The sequence below is a fragment of the Panthera uncia genome (genome assembly GCF_023721935.1).
Source record: "Panthera uncia isolate 11264 chromosome D3 unlocalized genomic scaffold, Puncia_PCG_1.0 HiC_scaffold_8, whole genome shotgun sequence".
Classification (NCBI taxonomy): Eukaryota; Metazoa; Chordata; class Mammalia; order Carnivora; family Felidae; genus Panthera; species Panthera uncia.
In genome coordinates, this window is record NW_026057586.1 from 69,819,862 (window position 1) to 69,827,344 (window position 7,483).

Below are 7,483 nucleotides of genomic sequence, written 5' to 3' on the forward strand. Positions count from 1 at the left end.
TAGACAACAAAATCCATTCAATAAAAGGAAGTCCAGGCAAGGAATATGTTCCCAACTTTTCCCAGTCTCCGAGAAGTGGGGAAAGTCGTATTTTTAAAATGCCACAAGTAACAAGTCACCTCCAAAGAGAAGCCTTTACTTAACAGCATTTATAGGCATTTCCCTTGGGCCGGGCCTGTTCCAAGGGCTTTGTAAATATTAGTTCAGTACTGTCCAGTAGATAAATAATGAAAGCCACATGAGTAACTTTAATTTTTTTTTTTTTTAATTTATTTGAGGGAGAGAAGGGTGGGGGGAGAGACAGAGAGAGAAAATCTTAAGCAGTGTCCACACCCAGTGCAGAGTCCTTCTCGGGGCTCAATCTCACAATCATGAGATGGTGACCTGAGCCAAAATCAAGAGTGGGACGCTTAACCGACTGAGCCACCCAGACACCCTCACAAAGGTAACTTCAAATTCTCTAGCAGCCATGTTAAAAAAATCTAATTTTAATAATGTTTTATTTAACACAGGGTAGCCAAAATATTATCATTTTGTCACCTGTAAACACGATCCATAAAGAAGATAATTATCTCATTAAAAAATAAATAGTGAGATATCTTGCATTTTTTTTTGTACAAAGCCTCTGAAATACAGTGTGTATTTAGTATTTCAGCTTAGTATGTAGTATTTCATTTCAACTCTGACCAGCCACATTTCAAACGCTCAATGAGCCACATGTGGTGTTTTAGATTGAATTGTGTCCCCTCCCGAATTCGTATGCCGAAGCCCTAATCCTCAGTATCTCAGAATGTGGCCTTACCTGGAAACAGGGTCATTGCATATGTAATTAGTTTAGATGAGGTCATACTGGAGAAGGATGGGCCCCTATTTCACTGTGACTGGTGTCCTTAACAAGAGGGGAAATTTGGATACTGACATGCCCACGGGGAGAATACCATGTGAGGGTGAAGACAGAGATTGGGGTGATGCTTCTACAAGCCAAGAAATGCCAAAGATTGTGGGGAAACCATCAGAAGCCAGGGGAGATGCAGGGAACAGATTCTCCCTCAGCCCTCAGAAGGAATGAAGCCTGCTGACATTTTAATCTTGGACTTGCAGCCTCCAGAACTGTGAGAGAATAAATTTTGTTGCATAAGCCACTCAGTTTGGGGTGCTTTATTAGGGCGATCCTAGCAAACTACCACAGGTGGTTAGTGGTTGCCTTCTTGAACAGTGCGGGGTTGGTTCATGTAGTCCTCCTGGCACATTCTGAGATTGGCACTGTGATCACCCCCCTTAGGGACCAGGAAACTGAAGCTCAAGGAGCCTCTGAGGTCTCAGAGCCAGCAAGCAGCAAAGCCAGGCAGGCTGGTGCCGGTCCAGGCACTCATCGCCCATGTCGTGTCCTTCTGCCTGCCGAGCTCCATGCTTCCAGGTTACCCTCAAGTCCTATCATGCTAACAGGGGCAGATGTCCTCCCCCTGACCCTGTAGCAGTATGCCACCTCCTCAAACGTCATCTACTGGCTGGTTGTGGAGCACTTTCATTCTTTTTTTTTTTTTTAAAGAATTTTCATATTCTTTATTCATATATAATATATTTATTTATTTACTTAGAGAGAGAGAGAGCAGGGGAGGGGCAGAGAGACAATCCCAAGCAGGCTTCGCACTGACAGTGCCGAGCCGGACTTGGGGCTGGAACCCCCAAACCGTGAGATCATGACCCGAAATCAAGAGTCAGACGCTGAACCCACTTAGCCACCCAGACGCCCTGGAGGACTTTCATTCTAACCATCTGGGTTCCAGTGCTTTGAGGGACAGATAATTCCCCTCTTCCATGGTGTGCCTGTCTCCCCCTGCCTTCTCAAGCTCATTCCCTTGGTCCCCCCTGACCCATGGGCTGAGAAGCTAAACCACAATGATGGTATCATCATGGTATGTAACCCGAATCCCACACCTCCTGACCACTCACTGCACTTCCTCTCCCACCCACCTTCTGGGTGCTCTGGAAACTCCTGGCATCTCTCAGGGGCCATAAGTGCTCTGCTTGCAGTCCTAATTCAAGCCTGAAATCTACCAACTGAAGGAAGTTCTGTGGGAGTGAATGGCATCTCTGTTGTTGGAGTGGGATCATTCTTTGCAGGAGCCCCTGCCTGCTCTGCCCCTCCACATCATGGCTAAATCAGTCCTACCCTTCAGACCTGTTGGCTGGACAGATGCCACTGAATGTCTCTCCAAATATGTAGGATGTGGCTTGGGTTACCCTAGGTGCAGAGTTTGGAAAGGAGTATCTACCTGACACAGATGCCCAGGGCAGGTGTGGCCTCATGCTTGAGCCTGCTTGGGAAGTGGAGATTAGGCTTTACAGCAGCTGGGGGAGAGTTCTGTTGGCTCCCACCACCAACTCAGGATGACCCCAGGAAAAGGTGGGGTCTGGTGTGGCCACATATCCTCTACGCTCTAACTCTAAGAAGGGGGGTAGTCACAAGGGTCTGGGAGAGGGAGGGGTGGGGAGTGGGAGCCTGACCAACAACCCTAAAGACCTGGGACCAGGGAGGAAAAACATGGGTTAGGGGTCTGGGACCACAACTGCATTTCTATCTTTCTTCCCTCACAAAAGCCAGGAGGTCTCTGGCCTTTCCCAAGCCACAGAACATCAGGTAGGGAGTGTATAGAGCTATCTCTCTCTCCCCTTGCTGCTCTCTCCTGCCATAGGGCCTTTGCACACGCCATTCTCTCAACTTGAATACTCTTTCCTTGCCTCCTCTTCCTGCACTGCCTCATTAGTGCTGCCTCAACTTCTCTGATCCCCAGTTAAATGCTCAGACAGAACCGTGATCCTCTATTCCAGAATATTGTTCTCATTAGACATTCCTTGGTTCGACTATTTGACTCACCCCCTTAACTGTCAGCCCCATGAAGGCACAGGCCATATTTGTTGTGCTCACCATTGGACCCATGTGCTCATTTACATGGGCAGCAACTGAGAGGCTAGTAAGACCCAGAGCTAGGATTTGAACCCTTATTTGTCTGTACCCAAGGCCTGGATCTTTAAACACTACCTGTCTTGGATCCCTGAAGATAGAGTGTTTTAGTAAAGACATAAGCAAGAACTCTGCACTAGGGGGGTCCTGAAATGTCCCCCAGAAGAGATGGTCTTTGGGCTGGGCCTCTAAGGTGGGAACGGGAAGAAGACATTCTGGGTAGAGACGAAGAAACTCATAGAGGTAAGAGAGGGGAGAGGGGCCATGAGGGCAGGGACTTCAAAAAGATTGAGGTCAGGTCATGAAAGAACTTCAGGCCATGCTGGGGACTTTGGGCCATGCCTTGTCGTTGGTGGGGAGCCTTTGAAAGTTTAGAGGGATCCCTGGGTGGCTCTTGATTTTGGCTCAGGTTATGATCTCATGGTTATGAAATCAAGTCCTGCATCAGGCTCTGTGCTGGGCAAGGAGCCCAAGATTCTCTCTCTCCCAGGGCACCTGGGTGGCTCGGTTGAGCGTCCAACTTTGGTTCGGGTCATGATCTCGCAGTTCATGAGTTTGAGCCCCACATCAGGCTCACTGCTATCAGTGTGTCAGCACAGAGCCCACTTTGGATCATCTCTCCTCCTCTTTCTGCCCCTCCCCTGCTTGCACTCTCCCCAAAATAAATAAATACTAAAAGGAAAAGATTGTCTCTCTCCCTCTCCCTCTGCCCCACTCTGAAGAAAGGAAGGAAGGAAGGAAGGAAGGAAGGAAGGAAGGAAGGAAGGAAAAAAGAAAGTGATAGCTTTAGAGGCAGAAACTGATGATTCTCCCTGTGCCAGGAAGATAACCCTGGGCCCAAGTGAAGAATGACAGAGCAGATGTTCAGAGCAGGAAACTGGTCAGGAGGCTATTGCATAAATTCATGGTGGATGTGGGAGAGGAAACAGAGAGCAAACAGTGATCAGGGACAGGTCAGAGTCTCACCTCTATCCCAAACCGGCACCCTGTTGGCAAACTTGCTTGGGGAATATGAAGGCTGAAAGTTGCTCAGTGCCTGACTGGTCTGTGGGAGTTATACTCTACCTGTAAATTACCAACTCATTACAAGTGGTAATTTTGAGCACTTCAAATACTTTGAACAGCAAAGGCAGAAATCCAATGATTCTCAAAATTGCTACAATAATACTTAAGCTTGTTCCTAAATATTCCACTTGAACTTCATTTGTTTATTTGTTATTTCTATACTTCTTTCATACCTTCCTACAACATAACCACAGGATTACAGCTCTATAATTTGACATCTCTGCTGAATTTCATTGTTACACTTTAATTATTTTGTTGGAGTTGTAATTTGAATAGGCCCAAGTGAAAATGTAAATACTTCTTGGTGTCACAGTTCTGAGTTACAGGCCAATTAACTGGACTAGGGGAGCACGGAATCTGGGGTTTTCTCCCAAGGGGATTAAAGCCAGACTGAATTGACTGTCTATAAACTTTACTTTTTACCTCAGTCAGACTTAAAGTTCACACCTTTTACACACGGTTCACTTGTTTGTTTACAACTTAAAGTGCCCTTCCTTTCTCCAAAATGGCTTTTTATGCTTTTCTGTTATTATGAATCATTGGTCTGATTTGCTTTTTAAATATTCTGCTTCATTGGTTGAGCTATTTGGAGGTGTCCTCTCCAAGGAGATAAAGGATCAGTTTGGATCAGGGGCCCCCCCTCCCTTGGGAAGATTTCGTGATGTCATCATGTTATATAGTACTGCCCAATAGAATTTTCCCCAATGATGGACATGTCCTATGTCCACGCCGTCTAACTTGGTAATGCCAAGGAGCAACAAAGCCAGACACTAACTAGTTAAGGCAAACAAAATTCTTGTATTTTTAGGGAGGTAGTGGTGCTAATTGGAGTAAGCATCCTCCCTCCCATTCACTCCCAACCCCCAACTTAGGCTTTTACCCTCCCACAGGAACTGGGAGCAGGATCAAAAGTCATCTTCTTGAATGTTTGACTTTGAAAGAGATGGCTTTCAGGTCCTTGATGCAATAGTTTTGGGTGGTAGATGATTTACCTCTCACAGGGGTAGAGAAAGGATTTATAATTGCAAGCTTGTCAGTGGGCATTTTAAGGGAATTGGGGCAATCCTAGGAACATGGGCACAAGCAGCTAGAAGCCATGCTGAACTTGGTCAAGGATAAAGTCTTTGCAGCAGCCACTAACCACATGTGGCTACCGAGTCCTTGAAATATGGCTAATGAACTGAAGAACTGAATTTTTTATTTTAGTTGTTTAAATTTAAATCGTGGCTGATTACCACTGTATTGGACCGCACAGTCTTGGAACATACTATTGACGCATCCTTCTTCTTGGTTATTGTGTGTGGCCCCTTCTTTGACCCCCTTCTCACCTATTATAAAGTCTGACTTTATAAAGTTGGTCAGCCCTTCTGTTCTTTATGTAGTTCTTTATTTTTCCATGACTATGTGGCCAACTCATATCTCCCATGGATTTTATTTCTTTGCATGTGTATTGCTTATATATTTGAGATGAAGGAATCCACAAGTGTTATTTTATTTTTATTTACTTATTGTTTTTTGAGTAAACTCTCTCCCAATGTGGGGCTCAAACTCACAACCCTGAGATCAAGAGTCACATGCTCTACCCACTGAGCCAACCAGGTGCCCCCACAAATGTTATTTTTAAAAAATTTCTTATTGGAGTAAAATTTGCATAACATAAAATTAACTAATTTAAAGTGTGCCATTCAGTGGCATTATTTGTCAAAATGTTGTCCAACCACTACCTCTACCTAGTTCCAAAACATTTCATCAACCCAAAAGGAGAAACTCTATTAAATTTTTTTAATGTTTATTTATTTTTGAGAGAGAGAGAGAGAGAGCAAGCACAACTGGGGAGGGGCAGAGAGAGAGGGAGACAGAATCCTAAACAGGCTCTAGGCTCTGAGCTGTCAGTACAGAACCTGACGCGGGGCTTGAACCCACAAACCGTGAGATCATGACCTGAGCCAAAGTCGGATGTTTAACTGACTGAGCCACCCAGGTGTGGAGAACCCCCATTAAACAATCACTGCCCATTTCCCACCTTTCCCCAGCTTCTGGCAACCACCAATATGCTTTCTGTCTCTGGATTTACCTATTCTGGATAATTCACATTCAATGCATCATACAATATGTGATCTTTTGTGTGTGGCTTTGTTCACTTAGCACAATGTTTTCAGGGGTCATCCATGTTATAATGTGTATCAGTACTTCATTCCTTTTTATGAATGAATACTATTCTATTGTGTAGATATACCCATTGTATTTATCCATTCATCTATTGATGGACTCTTGGTTGTTTTTACCTTTTAGCTATTGTGAATAGTGCTGCTGTGAACCTGGGTGTACAAGTCTTTGTTTGAACCCCTGTTTTTCTAAAACAATTTTTTAAATGTTTATCTATTTTTGAGAGAGTGAGAGAGACAGAGCAGTAGCAAGGGCGGGGCAGAGAGAAAGGGAGACACAGAATCCAAAGCAGGCTCCAGGCTCTGAGCTGTCAGCAGAGCCCAATGCAGGGCTCAAACTCACGAACCATGAGATTGTGACCTGAACTGAAGTCAGATGCTTAACCGACTGAGCCACCCAGGCGCCCCTGAACCCCTGTTTTTCAAGTGTTGTGGGTATCTACCTAGGAGTAGAATTGCTAGGTCATATGACAATTCTATGTTTAAATTTTGATGAACACAGGGGCGCCTGGGTGGCTCAGTCGGTTAAGCAGCCAACTTTGGCTCAGGTCATGATCTCACAGTCTATGGGTTTGAGCCCTGCATCAGGCTCTGTGCTGACAGCTCAGAGCCTGGTGCTCATTTTGGATTTTGTGTCTCCTTCTTTCTCTGTCCCTCCTCCACTCACTCTCTGTCTCTCTGTCTCTTGGTCTCTCTCAAAAATAAACAAACATTAAAATTTTTTTTTTAATTTTTGGGAACACAATTTTTTTTTTCTTAAAGGCAGAAGCACAAAGAGCCCAGGACTCTGGAGTCCCTGCTCTCCCCAACCCCAGATGTCCCATCTGGGAAGTGTCAGCACATAGGCCCCGTGGGGCCTGGCCATCTCCTCTGGACAGGACATGCTCAGTGGGAAGGCATAGAGAGACAGGAAAAGAGGGTCTTTGGAATAGAAAGTTAAGCCCAAGTGTAGGGCAGGATTGAGGAGACAGAAAGAGAGACAAAAGGATGAGTAGGGACCCTTTAGAAGAGGCAGGAGCTGTAGAATGAGCATCAAGGCCTTGGAAGAGCCTTGTGAGTGGAGCCACACCAAAGCCTCCCCAGTCCTTGGCAGGGGGACTAGTTTTCTGAAGCCTGAACTCTGGAAGGCTCAGCCCCTAGGCCTGTTCTGGTGGTGAGGCTGGTCGAACATCCATTGCTTGTTGAGTTCAGGTTGCAGGACATGGGGGGCTTCTGCTCACAGAGGCTGCCTTTGGCTGACAGCCTGAAGCCCAGGCCCAGGAGACCATGGGTGTGACAGGAGCCCCTG